We start from the raw sequence: 16,937 nt of genomic DNA, 5'->3' as shown, positions 1-16,937 counted from the left end.
AATTCTTTATTATACAATCGTTATGATTAATTGGTACTTGCGGTTTACAATCCAAGTCAATCCAATTGTCTGTTATTCTTGAAGAGAACCAACTTTTCATCTAAATTCTACTGTAAACATGTAAAGATATTTTCACGTGATTATACATATCTAGGACCCAGGATGTGCTGTACTCGGTTATTCGGTTGATAAATCTCAGTAAAAAAGAAACTTTCAGTAAAGACACCAATAAGATGCCGAACATACCGAAGACCTATAAATCAACAAGTATCATCCCACTTGCCTATCCTGGGACCGCGTGTATTCCCGCAAAAATGCGAGCGCACGCCTCGAATTACGTCGAATACTACCCTGTCGAAACGCGAATTGAAAAATGATAGACACGCTCTCTCTGCGAGCGGAAACTATGACCGCAGGAATTTAATATCCCCGTTGAGATCTCCGTATACAGGTTGCTGTATACGTTCCCAAGGAACACGCATCGTTGTCGTCGTCGATGTCGTCATCAAATTTATATTTCACCGGCTGGCGTAGGACCAGCAGGTGCCCTCCATAGTGGTCTGTCCCTTATACTCGTTCGAATCGACATGGTATACGTGTATTTATCTGTGTGTGTGTGTGTGTGTGTCTGTGCCGTAGGCGCGCGCAAAAGATGGCAATCATTATAAATAACTTAGCCGACAGCGACGTCACTATAGTACAATGGGGGCTGCACTCGCGGGGGAAACGGCCGCGATAAATAACTGGGTAATAATAAAAAGCCGCGCGAAAGGGGCCAGAGATCGGTCGTTCGGTAAAGGAGCGTTATTTCCGACGAACGGGAACGAATCGGGTAATGTACAGGGGCCACGGACAATGCGTTGCACACCGAGGGAGAGCCAGAGAGAGAAAGAGAGAGAGAGAGAGAGAGAAATCGAACCGCGCGTGTCCCACGGAATCCAAGTTCTGATATTAAACGCTGCGGCCAGCAAGCCGTTCGGAAAATCGTGAACGAGATCTGTGGACCGTGGAACCAATGACTCAACTCCCCTCTTCCGCAACCAATTGGATCCGAGTCGAACGATGCGGGAATCTTGGTACTCGCCGTGTTCCTTGTGACGTTTATAGCTCGAGCCAAAGATTTAGGCCGCTCAAGGTCGCTGGTCCCCACCACTCGGACAACTGGAAACGATCGCCAATTTTATGATCTCGTTAGGTCCTTTCCTGCTTGTTACTAGCGTTACTAGTGTAGGTAAATGATTTTCTTCCCCGTTTTATTTGTCCCTTTATCGTTTTATTCCTCTCTTCTTTCATGATACGATGATATAGGTGTTTATGTCAAAAGAATAAAGAGAATCGAATTTCTTTTTGTGCGATGAACCTTGCTTATTGGGCACAGCGAATTTAGGATAAATTTAACGTTAAACGTCCCCGAAGAAACCTTAAGAATAGATTAAGCCTCGTTATAGAATTCTTTCCGAAAATTCAAGCGTTCGCTATTGAAGGTTTAAACCGACTTCAGAATCTGAAAAGGTGCTTTCCAAGCGTTTCAATATAATCCATTGAACGGAACATGTTCTCGAGGAAACTTTCGTTCGGCAAACTTGAAATTTAAACTCGAAAATTACTCAAAGTTCCGGAGGTGGGTAGAGTCTATCGTCGAACGACGGGGTGACAATCAGTTCTGTGGAGAAGTCTGCCAACAGGCAAATACCTTTTCAACCCGTAACCCGCTATGTTTGTTCCAGATATTGGGTTTATTTTAACGTCTGTTAACTATTCGCCAGCTATCGAGTGTTCTCGGCTTCCGACGCATTGCGCGCAGAATTCGTGGCTGAATTGAATTATTTCGAGGACGAGGCTAATGAACTCACCAAGGGATTAATTGACTCGACGTTTAAACCGTATAACGGAGTGCGGTGGAAAAAAGCTGAATGGTAACTCGTCAGAATATAATTGCCGCTCGCGCATACTTGCGAGTTATATTCAGAATCGAAACGGGGCCGTCTCGAAGGTAACGAGACTGTTTTAAGTTCATTAGCGCCCCGTTTCTGATTACATCCACCGGCAAGGGATTGAATATGCATCGACGATGTTTCCGTTTCTAATTAAGTAAATCTGATCGCTGACTCTAGCTAGAGGCACGTTCTTTCCAGTTGATTTTACCTTTGCTATTTGCCGTTAGGCGGCTCGAAGGATGTTGATACACGATATAAAATCTTGAATGTGCCAACTTGCAAGCTGAAATTAGACCAGAATATATACTGATAGCGCTCTTTTACCGTACGTAATCTTTGTTTGTATTTATCGTGTACGTTTCTAGTTTATTAATGGAAGAGGAAATATCATGGGTCGACAGTATCAGGCGATCTTACTCGACATAATTAAACTGTGAGATTTAATTTTTTGGAATACGTAAGTAGATATACGACTTGTACAGGGTAGAATAGTGACGGATTACAAAGATATTTAGATCATAGTTTTCTCAATTTTGTAATTAGTTTCTTAATATGAAGTACTTTGCGTTAAAGAGAGAATAAATGGATACAAGTTAAGCTTAAATTAAATCACCTTTAGATTAATTTAATTCTTTACAATATTCACCATGTAATTAGTGAAAGTTTACAGGAAATGTTGGTATATTTTCATGCTATCTTTCACTAAACTGAAGGCAAATTTTAATAATTTCGAAATAAATTCGTCGTGGATATGACGTGATTTGAATAACAGACAAATCTTAGTTCGTTTGAAAAATGGAGAATTTAAGCGCCAGATAGCTTTTATTTTTGGATTTACGTGAAACAAATTTTTAATTAAAATTAATTTGCTGCTAGTACGTCTAAAAGTATGAAGTGACGCTGTAAATTGTAATTTTACCTATTTTTTTAAACAGTGAACAACGGTAAATATTGCGTCACAACTGTGTATAAAGTATGGTAGAAATGTGTAGTGAAAGCTTTCCCTAACAACTGTTTTGTGTTCCTTGCCGCGCGGTTTTGAGGATAACAGCGAGAACACAAAAAGAATTAATGCTCAGGAGGCGAATCCATTTTCAACGCTTTCTCCGTAGCTTTAATCATTAACGCTCGGTGTTTCTAACTTGAAATAAAATATTAAGCCGACGTGGTGCGGCATCGCGGAAAAATAAACCGATAAGAAAAAAACAGCTTAATTTATTACACGGCGTTCTATTACGAAAATAAACACTCGGAGACAATTATTTCGTCGAACGATAAATCAAACGTGCAATTTAAAAACTCACATATTTTACGGTGATATATTCGCATTACCATAACTGTCTACAATATTTATCATATCATTTGTACAAGACTACGACCGAAGTTAATGATATCAAAGTTAAACCACATAACAGTCATGCAACGATGTAAATTTCATACGTAAAATATTTTTCCTTTGATTTGACGGAAAGAAAATACATATATCAGCTGCACTTTTATGCACTTGCTGTTGGTTTATTATAAAATGCATATTATATTTTTTATTCTCGCGTAAGAGATAGCGTATGGATTCTAACACTTTCAACACCGATCAGATGTTACAAAAAAAAAAAAAAAAAAAAAAAGAAAAGGATCGTACAAACAAAAGGTCGTACAAACCGCAGCTCATTTCCATCACTTTTTCCAGCTAACTTTCACCAGGCTCAGTATTTTATCCAACTTCCTCCATCGAACCGCGTATCCTTCTTATCCTCGGCACAAAGTAGCACGATCGGTACTTCGTAAACGAGCTCGTTTTCGATCCAACCCCGGATGAGATAGCAATTGAAGTAAAGCGAGAAACAGACTTCTTTTCCGCACGTCCTGAAATCCTAATATCTTTCGTAGAAAACGATGATGTTAGAAGAAAGGACAGACAAGACTTCGACCTTTCGAAGGGCGGTGTTTTCGATTTTCAAAATGGAAGGGCGCCGTTTTTCAATTCCAATTCGGTCTGCTTCGAATGACGCGCACGACCAGCTGCTAGGGAAATACGCATCGATTTACGTGCAAATTACAGCTCGTTGTTCGCGGCCGAGGCTTTCCAATCGCGCGCACGCCGAGAACAGCTTCGCGGCCGAAACCTCGTTCCGGAAATTGCAATGTATCCGGTCGGCGAAGTTGCTGGCCGTGTGTGTGCGCTTTGCGCGAAAGTAATTAAAGCTTTCATGCTTCCGGTCCATTGCCGCGCAAATTTGTTGCGTCAGAACTGACCCACTCGCTATCGAGGTAACCGTGTGCGATAGAACCAAAAGTTTCGATCACCATGTCAAGGAACAAATCGCTTTGTTTCCTTATCGAATCGAGCGTACCTCGAAGCGAGTGAATTTTCGAGCATTTTTTTCTTTTTCGTTCTGTCAAATCTGGGATATTGTAATGCAGTACACTGCCTTCTTAATTTATGAAAATAAATATAAATAGTTTCTTTCGAAGATTATATTCTGGTTAAAATATAAATTAAAACACAGTAGAACTCCGTTTGTATGAACTGAACATTTTTATAATCGGAGTTTATAGGATAGGAGCCTACTAACTGCAATTACAATTTTTCGTTAGTATAATAGGAGTTTACGTTCAGATAACCATTGTAGGTTCAACCCAGAGAAGTTCGTTTAATGGAGTAGATTTCGTTCAAATAACTGGAGTTCGTGCAAACGAAATTCTACCGAAGCATAAATTATTAGATAAAATATTTCATTACACTACATTTTTGCCAGATATATACTGTTACCTTCATATTTCAAAGAATTATTAATATTCTCTAACTAAATTGTAAAATAATATATTCGTCGTCGAATTACAAATTCAGAAACAAACATCAAATTACAAATTCACAGATGTAATTGTTCGAATCTGTTTTCGAAAAAACGATCTCTATTCCGCGTTGTCTCTTTTGACGTGACTCGAACAAGGTAACAATTTTCATGCTACGATTGCTAGATCGATTGGCCGAGTCGGATCGCGGAAAAAGAACGAGTTTGCAGAGGAACGAGAAGGGAGAGTTGCGCGTGGAATTTTTTCGCACACTTGCTTTATTGAATTCGATATTGCATTTCAAAGTAATCCTCTACCTATGTGGTTCATGCTCTCGACCAAAACATTTTATATCATGTTTAGTCTATGAAACGTTCTTTGAACGTTTACGACAATTTACAGTAATTTACGCTATGATGCCGAAAAATCGGTATAAAGTATATAGAATCCTTAGTACATAGACTAAGAATCGTGGTTGGATCGTTTCGAATGTTAAATAAAAAACCAATTTTTCAGGAAAGGACAATGTGGAAATTCGTGTATCGATCTTTCGGAAGTATCGTCCCACGTAGTACCTACTCTTTCCAGTATTTCGGAACGATTCTGCGTGTATGTAATTCAAATATTGGATCAATGTAATTGCATCGAGTGTCGGCGGCAGAGGTAAAATTTTGTTCGACCGATGAAATAGTTTCATTCTGGAAGCATAAACGTTTGCCTACATACAAAGTCCAAACTCACCGCTGCAACTTCTTAATTTCCTTTTTCCTTACTTTTTCTGTTCGCTTTTCACTAGCGTAGTCTAGAATTATTTAAATTTATTTATCTTCAAATTTTGATCTTGACTCCCGTTTTTTTGATATAGATATTCCATTTTCACCAAGTTCTCGAATTCTTACATTTAAATTCAAGAATTCGCTGACGACCTATGTATGTACGATGCAATATCTTAAACATAAAAGTAACGAAATATTCGGCAAATTATGTAAAGTTCGCGTTTCAAAATTACGAGTTTCCAACGCGAAACTCTTCTCGTGAAAAATCGACCCTGTTTGAGTTACACGGCTTGTTAGCATAATTGTCACTCGCTGAGCTGTCACTTTTCGCCGATTTAGCGTCGCGGCGTCTCGACTTGGAAGCTGAAGGAACAGGAGATATCGATTTAACGAGTTAGGAAGCGTAGACACGAAGCCAGACACGTCTACTCACCCTCGTCCCGGGTATCGTTTAAACTGGAGCGAAGCCCCTTTGCGATGTCTTAACCGGAATTTGGTCGCGGCGAAGAAGGCGAACAACCTCGAGGCCGCTTCATTTATATCTACCGTACGTGTTCCACGTCCCGTGACTCGTTTGAGGGATTTGTCTGTACCGGGGAAACAAAATAAAGGTTGACAAACATCCCCTTAGTCCTAGCTCTCGAGATTCAAGAGAACCGTCGAGGATAGATTGGCCCGTGGATTGCTTTACGACCTCGAAAATAAAAGGATATTTTCGTACGGCTCGCTTCGTGCTTTTAACGTGGAACGTGTTACGGACCGAGCGTGGGATTGCTCGTGTGGATTATGGGGGATAAAACATTTGGGTAGGAGAAATTTCGGATCAGCCACTCGGAAAATAAACTGATCTACTCTATTTTCCGGAAGTTTCTTGATTTTAAGTATAACGATACGTAATTCAAGTTTAATTCTTCAAAAATCAAAGTGCTAATTTTGATATAGTTAATCAGTTTCATTTCTATATGGCTCGTTTATCGAAGTAGTTTTCCGAGAATTTATTTCAGTGGATATTCGATGGTTATTCTGTTGATTAATATCGATTTATCTTTGCAAGCCAAGGAGGGAAGGGAATATTTTGTGAAACAGAATACTATTTCGCGTTTGTATAGTTTCCATAGTTTACGCAACATTGTAATAAAAGGCGCATCGAGTCCGTTTCAACTTCTCAAAGCATAGTAATTGAATCAGATCCTCGGGATACCCTTCATTGTCTATTTTCTTAGTAAATTAAGTTGCTTCCGGATTCTGGTTTCATACTGAGGGAAAGAATATCAGAATCCTCCAGGTGAATATTGTGTTCAGAGAATCATGTTACGCAATCGAAAGTATCTTAGAAAACTCGAACGAAAGGTAAAATATCATCATACGATTCTGGGTGTTATTGCTTAGTTTACATAAGTTTCCGCTATGTCGTAAACGTTGGTATAATCTCTTGTGGAAAATTAGTTTTCGGAGCAACGTCATATCCAGAGGCATTCTGAAAAGCGTCGTTTCATTTCGAACCGAATTACGCCAGGCAAAAAGCATCACTGAGTCTAAGCAGCGACCGTCGAGAAATTATTCCTATTAATCGTCCGCTTCCTGCATCGATGCTCCTATTCATCGTCACCATACGATGTCCATTGGTTGTGATGCAGTCATGTTTTAAATCATATTAATCCATATTACGATTTAAACCATATTAGGACAGATAGAAACGAAATAGAATTGATTAACCATGACGTAACCATTACTGATGTATCAAGTGTAATAACATGTCCATTTGATCTATTTTGTTATATCTACAATATTTACATATATATTCATCATAGTCTTCCTCTTTATATCACATTAGAACAGCTTCAAATAAGAGCTGAGACACATTTGACAATTTTGAATGAAGTCCAAAGATATATATACACTGAGTTGACCATTATTATTCTTGTCGGTTCATACACATTCTCAAGAAAAAGTCAATTAACTTACTATCCTCCCTGATCAATCTACTCGAAACTTAATTTTCAAGTCCCTTGAACACCCAAGGGAATGAAAATCGTTTCGTTATTTTCGTCGTCCAAATACCTCAGCTTCGGTCTCAACGTGTGTGTTTAAAACGAGAAGTCAAATCGAATATCCGTGGGTGTATTAAATAAAAATAGTCTTATAGAGGTCGTTTGTTGCTCTGTTATGCGTTCGGTGCGACATGCAATTAAATCTCAAGGGAGTCGGTCATTTTGTTGATTAACGTCTCTGGCCGACTTGAACGTCCACTGTCTCGATAATTACCGACAACAAAATTCAAGGCGAATCTCGTTGGACGTTTTATCACCGGACTTGAACCACGCAAAAGGAGAGAGGTCTGACCATCGAGAAGAGTTTGGAATCCCATTTGGAACAGATGCAGTCCAAGCTGAATTTATCGTCGAACCAAAGGAGCACGAAGTCCTTCGAGCAGTTTTTCCTTTCGGTGACGATTAACACAAAAAACGAACTGGCTCGAGCTTGCTTTAGTATAATTACCAGCCTCAAAGAAGGTATAACCGGTTAATCGATGGAATTGATCGGTGAAGCGCTAAAATCGTCATCGGAGGTATGGGAGGAACGTTCGCGGTGGCAAAAGCAATTTAAACGAGCGAATGGCTGTCGATCGTTCGACCGTGCGTTGCTAGTTAATAGATCCTGCTCCTTTTCAGTGAACGAGTCCAAAATCAATTGCACGTTGAAGGTCGTCTCGTCTTCCTTCTTTTTCTGTCTCACCGTCTCCAACACCTTTTCACTGTTATCTGATACATTTTAAATTGGGAATGCGTGTCTAAATTTCTCGTCGTTAAAACGAGTTATATGAGAGAAGTGTAGAGAAAAAGGAGGTAAAATCGGGATTAAGGTTGTTGATTGGTACCGTGAGATTTATTCCGTGGTATATCGTGGCGTGCACGCTCATAAAATGGGTATTATATCGAAAATATGTTCGATCTTTTATTGAATCGAATCGTAACTCTATCTGTTACAGTAAAACAGGTTCTACTGAAAAGTTATTTCTCACGTGCGAGTACTTCGCTAAATTCTAAATAAAGTTGGTGCGCTTATTTTTATATATTTTTGCAGATTAGTAAAATCTTTCGAAAGTATAGCAAAGGATTATTAAATACAGATATAATTTAATAAGATATCCACGTTTATTTATAAAAATATTCTCTTTCATCGTAATTCCCAAATAAATATTAAAGCATCGGCTTATTTGAAATTTCATTCCTTAGGAAAATTGTTTATTAATTGTTAAATAAAACAGTCTAATTTCTCTACCAAATGAACGGATGAATGTAGAGAGACAGGGCGTATCTTCTAGATTGATTTAATCGTCAGCGGCTGTTTGTCAAGGGTGACGTCGAAATGCGGGTGGCCTGTCACCCCTTGCTCTCTGTCCTTCCTGCGGAACATGCTCTTCTCTCCCTGGGGAACCGGCGACTCGATTAGGCTACTTATAGCTCGTTTATCAACGCAATCGCTTTGCACCGACTCTCCACGGATCCTTCCTACTGGTATCCTTAACTTTAACGAATCCACTCGAGTTTTGAAGCCAAGAAGTTGTCGCTTTTAAGCTGTTTTCTAGAAAAGTTTGGGAAAGTTAGAGAAACGGGAGCTCGTTTAAACGGAATTTGATTAGATCTTCCTTGCATCGAGAGGCTTCTAAGTTATGTATTGGAATCTTTCCTTTGGAGCAAAGTTTCTGAATGTTTTTGCGAGAGAAAGGACACGACACAACAATGCTTCTTGATTATATCTAATTTATATGAACTTCTTCTTGATATTGTCGCAAGCTTTTCAGAGAATCACGTCATCAGTCTTTCTACTATCGATAAACACAGACATGTAACACTCTACGCGTGTTCATAAATATGCAATGATCACGTACTTTGAACCCATTGCAAGTAATTTTATCCTGCTTCGTTCTACCATTATCCATATCTTGTAAATTCTTTAACGAGCTATAATTAGGATCATTTGAAATTAAACGAACAATTTCCTCATTCGTAAAAAATCTTTCGAATTTGTTCTGCTTAATTATTTCTGCGAGTTATTTTGAAGACAACAATCCAACTGAGATTACATCGTAATTACATCATGCCATATATCAAGACACTGCATCATCAAGATGTTACTATCTCTACGACTTCATTATTCTCGCTCACCTCATTTTTGCACCTTCCATCTTTTATCATTATCGCGATACGGATTGCCACCTGGAGGCTATACCGTTTCGAACTAATAAATCAATCATCCTTTCCACCCGTCCGTCCAACTCGTCGACAAATTCATCCTCCGGCTCCTATCCCCGTTATATAGTTCGCTTTATGAATGAAACATTATCGTCCGTAAACGATAGCAGCTCGATTCAACGCGGGCCAAAATGCCGCGCCCTATCGACCACGGCCTCGACACCTGCCAACTGCACGGAGTCGATAGTAAGACACGTTAATCGAGCCGAGTATCTGCAAAGGTCGAACGTGGAAGTCGATTCGATGGCGTGGGAACGGGTCAGAACTGGATCGTTCCTGAGAGACGTTATGTTGTCATCTTTGAGAGCTTTGGTTGCTGATCTAGTAGTGGTACTAGGACGAATGTTCGCGTTTCCAACGGCCGGACATGTCGCTTTCCAGAACGGCTCAAGAAAGTTTGTAGTATAGACGATTATTTGAGCTTCGAGTTAGCTTGGCACAGAATTACCTGTGAGTAGACTGCAGATTTTTATGCATTTAAAATTAATGCGCTCTTTGTAACAGCTTATAGATATAATAAATTTCTGGTTAAAAAAACTCTCCATGTTCATAAAAATATGACATTACATGAATGTTTGTAGTTTCTTTATAAAAGTGCAACGTTTTATTTTCTTTGTGTTGTTACACTGTTGCGGAAACCACGAATCGTGCGCTTTATTTTTCCAGTAGTTTTGAACTGCGCGTACTGTGTGTACTCGTTCGTTTGTTTTTCATATAGCCAACTGTCCAATCCTTTAATTCTTCCCGCTCGTATTATCTGTTTCAAGTTTCAATCCATTTTCTATTAAATGTGAACGAGTTGCATAAATTCCGAACGATATGAATCATCGCAATCGAGCAATAGTATACATAGAATCTGACCAAACACCGTGGGAAGTTACATAAACAGAGTTTCTTCTACGTCTCCCCAGGAAGCAGACACGTGCTTATACCAGGGCTAACTCTTGAAAAGACGCGATAGTCGGAAGTATAGCGATCCCAGTCGTGGTCTGGTGATAGCGAGAATTTGATAAAATGCAGCCATGCCAACTAGCGGAGAAAAACCATAAAGAGCACTCACGCGTGGCGGAAATCCGTGCACATGGAAGTTAGTCAAACACCAGTTCAGACAGATGGTAAAATAATGGCTTTTCCGGCTGGGTGGGCGACCGGGACCGCCGCGAGGTCAAAATAAAAGCAGCCTCGGTGCCGCTTTGATAGAAACCGCCAGCCGCGTTAGGATTATCAAATACTGAGAACGCGTGCGCGAGTTCACAAGTTCCTTGGCCAACGGGAAAAATAAGCGCGAGCCTCTGAACGATCTCTCGCGGGTGTTCTTGCGACTCGAGGGCCTAAGGCTAGCTGCTTTTTTACCCGTCTCTCCTATTTGCCGATCGCAAAATGGAAGAAAAAATACTTGATACACGGAGTCCTTTTGGGACTCGAACGCGTGATCCTTAAAACTATCGTTTTAACAAAAATGACAGCGAAAGCGTTGCTAGGTGCGGTTCTTTCTCAATTTCAATTAGGATTTCAATGATTTCAAGTTTAAACTTACACCAGGAATTGTCTTCACTGCGTATAATTTTCTTGATTCTGTGCATATTTTTAACAAGATTTATTGTTTCGTCGTACCTGATTATCAGGCGATATTCGACGATTTGTTCTTATTTGTTAGCCGATGAATTTTTTATTTTTTATTGGAACGAGATAATGTATCGTAATGTAACGTTTGTTTCATTTAAAATTCTGTTCATGTCGGAGAATATTAAATTACAAAGAAGTAATGGTTTTAATCTATTACAAAGATGTTGTGTTGAAAGTTGTTGGATTTAGAATTTGAAAGTACAGCTGAAAGGCGAGATAAATGTTGCGATTCTTCGTTTCTTACGCTATTAAAATTCAACAGGCATTCCATAATATTCCTTATCGATTCAAACAAATGCTAGCTTTCAAAGCAGCGGAGAATGATCAACGAAGACGACATGGGAAAAATAAACAAGAAATTAAGACATTGGTTACAGAACGTATCGAAACAAGCTTCTACTGCCTCAATATCGTGCTTCTAGTATCACTGAAAACGTTGTCGTACTAATCTGACAGCGTCATCGTTCGCATCGACAACTAGATATACAAGCGTCCACCTGTTAATCGGATTTATTCCGAGTCATACGCGTGGCTCTCGCGAAATACCGACAGAACGGTTAGTTTCCTCTTTTATTTTTACACCGTACCGTACACGTTGCAGAGAAATGGTCGGTCGCCGATGGACGACGTTTGCCGAAGCTCAAAGAAATTAATTCCACGCTCTGTCTGATTCCTCCACCGGTCGTTCCGTTAACGAATGCGGTCGCTCGTATCGTACAGCCAAAATACCGACCGTGGTCCGGTCTACCATTGATTTCATTCGTCCTCTGCCGATTCTTTGATCGCGATTGGAAATCACCTGAAACTTTGCCACTTTTTCTCTTTGGCCTTCGTCTTAACACAAATTTACGTTATCTCCAGTTAAAACGTTTTATTTAAATTTAATTTATTAATTTATTCAATTCTCCAGATATGCTGAAATATTTAGAGTTTTCGTGTTCCTTATTTTTTAATGCAGCGTTTTACAAAAGAATAACTAGATAGTTTTGATTTGCCAAAGGAAAACATAGACGATGCAAAGAAGATGCTGAAAACTTCGATTTTCTTAGATTTTGATATAGTAGATAGAACATTTTACCTAATGTCTATTACAAGTATATTCATTGATACGGAAAGTATTATTTTCTAAGAATTATCTAATTTCTGAATCGTACAGCGTCGTCAACGTTGCAAAATCATATCATCTGCACTGTATCTAATATTTCCATCAGCAGAATCACACGATCGCTCGTGTTGCATCATTAGAAGTATAAACTTGCTGAATGGCAGAACATCACCGCTGTCATATCGCAACGACATGGCATTTCTCGTCGGCGCTAAGCTCGGTTTGAAACATGAATTCACTTCCCGGCAGACTTAGCTCGCCGTTGATGTATCGGGATCAGTCGCGCGTCTCCGTTTCTTTTCAGCGACGTGACTCGAAAATTTATTTTGCCAGCTGACATCCCGCGGGACCAGTCTCGTTTTCGTCGCCTTGGTAAAAGCATTGTCTCATCGGAACTCTTATCGTGCCTCCTCGCCTCGTTCACGAGGCCACCTTACGAATTGGAACACGCCAACACGAAGAAAACGTTCCTTCTGATAAATGGTTCAAGGTAAATCACTGGAGGGTGGATGAACTCCTCTGGCGTTCGGTAGAGTGAAGGCCGTTTAAAATGGCGTTAAAGCGTTTCGTCGGAACCCAAGGTACGAGGTATTTCATTTAATACCTGTTTTCAAACGTGCCATATTACGTGCGCGATGCATTTCTTGGGAAAGATGCTGCTGCAGTTCTTGGGAGATGTTCGGTTAAAGTATATTAGACTTCTTTTTAGTATGCGAACCAAGTTCCTATTTTCTTCTTGAATTTTTATTTTCTGCAATATTGTACGATTGTGTCTTGTATTCGTATTTTTCTCTCTTCTTCCGTCTAACATTTTCCGTCTTTTATGAAATTAATTTTTGCAAATTGGCTTCTGGGTTTAGACGTGGAAAAATTAGTACCTTTAGAAATAAAACAATATGTTCCATCGAATAATAAATGCAAGTTAAAGAATACAAATTCCATATAAAAAAACTACAAGATATTTTGACTATCCTTGTTTAGATCGACTGAATGTAAAACGAAATTTGGCTATCTATCAAATTCTTATTGAAATACTAAATACAATATTAGGTATAGCGATTTCTTCTTAAATAATAAATTTCTAAGATTTATTTCATACAGTAAAAATGCACATACCATTATTCAGAGCTATGAAACGAGAGAAAGAAAATGTTTTGACATTCCTATGTTCAATAGTTTCACCGTAACGCTCGTCTCAGCAATATACAAGAGTCAAGCAAAGCTCATAATAAATCCCATAGGTGTTTTGCAACTATCTGTGTATACCACGCCCTCCGTCATCGGATCCTGCAGCAACTTAACACGTCGCTCGCTGAACATTTTGTATCGCTAGCACGTACGATGCCGCTTTGACGAATCGAAATGAACGATGCGAAATGTTGGTTCTCGGTACAGGCCATTCTCATAAGCAGGTGTGGAAAACGGGCGAGCAAGGTTGTCTCGGAAGGTTGGTTCAAGGTTGGTTGGTCGTCTTGCCGAGAACGAAACGTGAATGGCTGAGCGGCGCCAACCTGGCGCGCTCGCTATTCTCCGTTCTCGCCTTGTAACGTGGAAATCTCGAGAATGCCTAAAAATATACACCGTCGTTTTGGCGATTTTTATCTGAAACAACTCGAATCATGGTCTGTTTGTGCCGGTGGACAGGTTCGTTTCCTCTTTGGAAAGTGCGAGGAGTAAAGCGAATATGTCTCTGCGGGAGTTTAGCGAGCTCGTTTATGGAATCTAAAGTCACCTATCCACTGGTCGAACAAGCAATTCGCGACCGTTTCTTGTAATATGGATAGATACGACTACAGCTACGAACACGCAAACGTTTAAAGTTGTTTGAACTTATCTCACGTGTAATTCAATCGTTTTCAAATAACTAAGTGTTTGCGACTGGTATAACAATTTTTTAAATTTGAGTTCATTTGAATTACCTGTCCGTATATTTCTGTGAATAATTTCCCTGTTCGTTGTTTAACGTGTAAATATATGTGTTTACCTAGCGTACTTGACTGCATAAATACGTATAAAATGGTATATTTCGGCGAATAGTTTATCTAATGCCGAATACTTTCTTCGTATTTTGCAATTATCGAAGTAGGAAACTTGTTTTATTTTTATAATAATAATAATAATAATAATAATAATAATAATAATAATAAGACGTACGCTGCAGGATTCGGCTTTATCTACGTGTCATTAAAATTTATTTTCTCTTGCCGTGAGGATCGACGATACAATACACACACATATACAGGGTGGTTGGTAACTGGTGGTACAAACGGAAAGGGGGTGATTCTACGCGAAAAAAGAAGTCGAAAATATAGAATAAAAAAATTTTTTTTTATTTTTTTAAAAATCTACAGTGAGATCCGTTATAATGAGACGTGATAAAGTGCACGCATAGCGAAAAGTCGAAATCGATTTTCTCGAAAACAAAGCCTCAAACGAAAAATTTTTATTCTATATTTTCGACTTCTTTTTTCGCGTAGAATGACCCCCTTTCCACTTGTACCACCAGTTACCAACCACCCTGTATATATGCATGTACTTTTAATATAGAAAATGCACCCAAGAAGTCAGATATTAAAGGATCTTTTTTTCTCTTTAAATTGATAGATGTTTTTCAATAATAAGTGACAAAATTAATTATACACTGTGAATGTTAATTTATTAAACTAACTTTGTTCGTCGTTACATGCAAATTTGACCAGATGTTGGCGAATGATTTTAAACATTCTAGACAGTCAGCGGTTACGCTGTTTATGTGTAGCGGCGCGCGCCGTAACACGATGCTGTTTATTGTAGTAACTGTACTGATAATCTCGTCGATTTTGCACCGTGTAAGAAACCTGGTGAGCGGCGTGGAAACGCACCGCGATAATTAGCCGGTTTGTCTCGAACGTTTTTCCTCGACGAGGCTAAACGCACCGTTAGCAGGTCTGACTTTTATGTTCTGTGGAGGAAAACGTTGGTTAGAGCCTGTCCGGAGATTTAGCAAAGAAACAAGATGAAAGGGGGGGAAAAAGATTCCAGTGTACGGCGTTTTACCAGCGTCTTTCAGTTGTCTAGGCGCGCGCTTTGAAGTTGAAAACTGCTCTTGGTTATGCTGCGATCGCGTATTAACCGGTTGATCTTTGCGATTATGCGGAAATAAAGGCTTGTGTTAATTTGAAGAACAGAGAAGAGCTTTAGAGAGTGGAAGATACGCCGGGTTTCTGACGAGAGTCTCTTTCGAGATACAATATAGGAAGCAAGTTACATGGAAATGTAAAAAAATTATTATCACTGTCTGCAGAAGTAGTGACGAAGAGTTATCCTTCATTTATTCATTATAAGGGAATGATCGAAGTTCGAAAATTGTAAGTTTCAATGTTCTAGAAAATTGGAATGTTTAAATATTTGAAATTTTAAACATTCGAAAATTCGAAAGTTAAAAAGATTGACAACTCGGAAATTCGAAAGCTTGAAAATTTAAAGGGCAAAATGTCATACTTGGAAACGTTCGGCAATAGTCGGAGAGAAGCCTGTGCTTCATCATCGTTTCCAAAAAATTCGTACACCAATCGATACGAATGAAGTAAATAGTCGGCAACACGAGAGCCTACTTCATTTGTTTATATTCGAAACAGAACGCATTTCACTGCTTTTTCACCAATCGATGTATCGATATCGTATTTCCGGAGCTTTGCCGTAGCCGAATATATCGATCAGTCGGATCGTCGCTGCTGGATACGTTGCGTGCCAGGGAGGAACTACAGATTGAAGAGTGCGAGCGCCGATCGAGAGCTTGGTCGTGAAACGTTCGAAGATAGGCAAAATCGCGGCGCCTGTTATCGGATCCGACGTTTTGCATTGTTATCAAACTGGACTACTGGAACTGTCACGGTCGAAATATTCGCCGGCCCGGTTAGAATTCGAGTGAAAATGTTTGTGCAATGGTATGACACTTCACTGAAATTTACCGACTCTGTAAGAGCGTAATTGTGATGTACAAGTCCGATCAATTAATCTCGAAATGGAAAGTCGTAGATTGAATGGGAAAAAAGCAAAATTTAGTTACAAAAGTTTAGATCTTGATGTGTATTGCTTTTATAGATATGGAAGTGAGAACTGAAAAGTTTCCTAATTTAAATCCAACCACATTATGTGTCTCGTTTGTGCATTATTGTTGTCAATTATTAAAATGAGGGAAGTTGCTAATCAAATATGAATTGAATGACATTCAATTTAAGAGAAGAATAAAGTGGGACAAGAAACAATGAAATTATTATACTTCGTTGTCTAGAACGACCAATTATGAATTAACAGGAACAGAGATATCTTTAGTGTTTCTATTCTATTTCAAGTGATTCTACTGCAACTCAGTAAAACTTTAAAGGCATTCAAAGATAGATATGAAAGTTTTGTTATTAAAATATACGTGTGGTTCTACCAATTCAATTGTTTCTTTATAAAT

At 39.1% G+C, this 16,937-nt stretch overlaps 1 protein-coding gene across 6 annotated transcripts in view; it reads left to right on the top strand.

Moving 5' to 3' along the window:
• Window positions 1-16,937, top strand: part of kug (FAT atypical cadherin kugelei) — a 500,026-nt gene that overhangs the window by 139,017 nt on the left and 344,072 nt on the right. The gene's annotated exons all lie outside the window — the stretch shown is intronic.

Source organism: Bombus vancouverensis, chromosome 2 (genome assembly GCF_051014615.1).
Source record: "Bombus vancouverensis nearcticus chromosome 2, iyBomVanc1_principal, whole genome shotgun sequence".
Lineage (NCBI taxonomy): Eukaryota > Metazoa > Arthropoda > Insecta > Hymenoptera > Apidae > Bombus > Bombus vancouverensis.
Note: the sequence above shows the minus strand (reverse complement) of the source record. Positions and strands in the feature narration are given on the sequence as shown.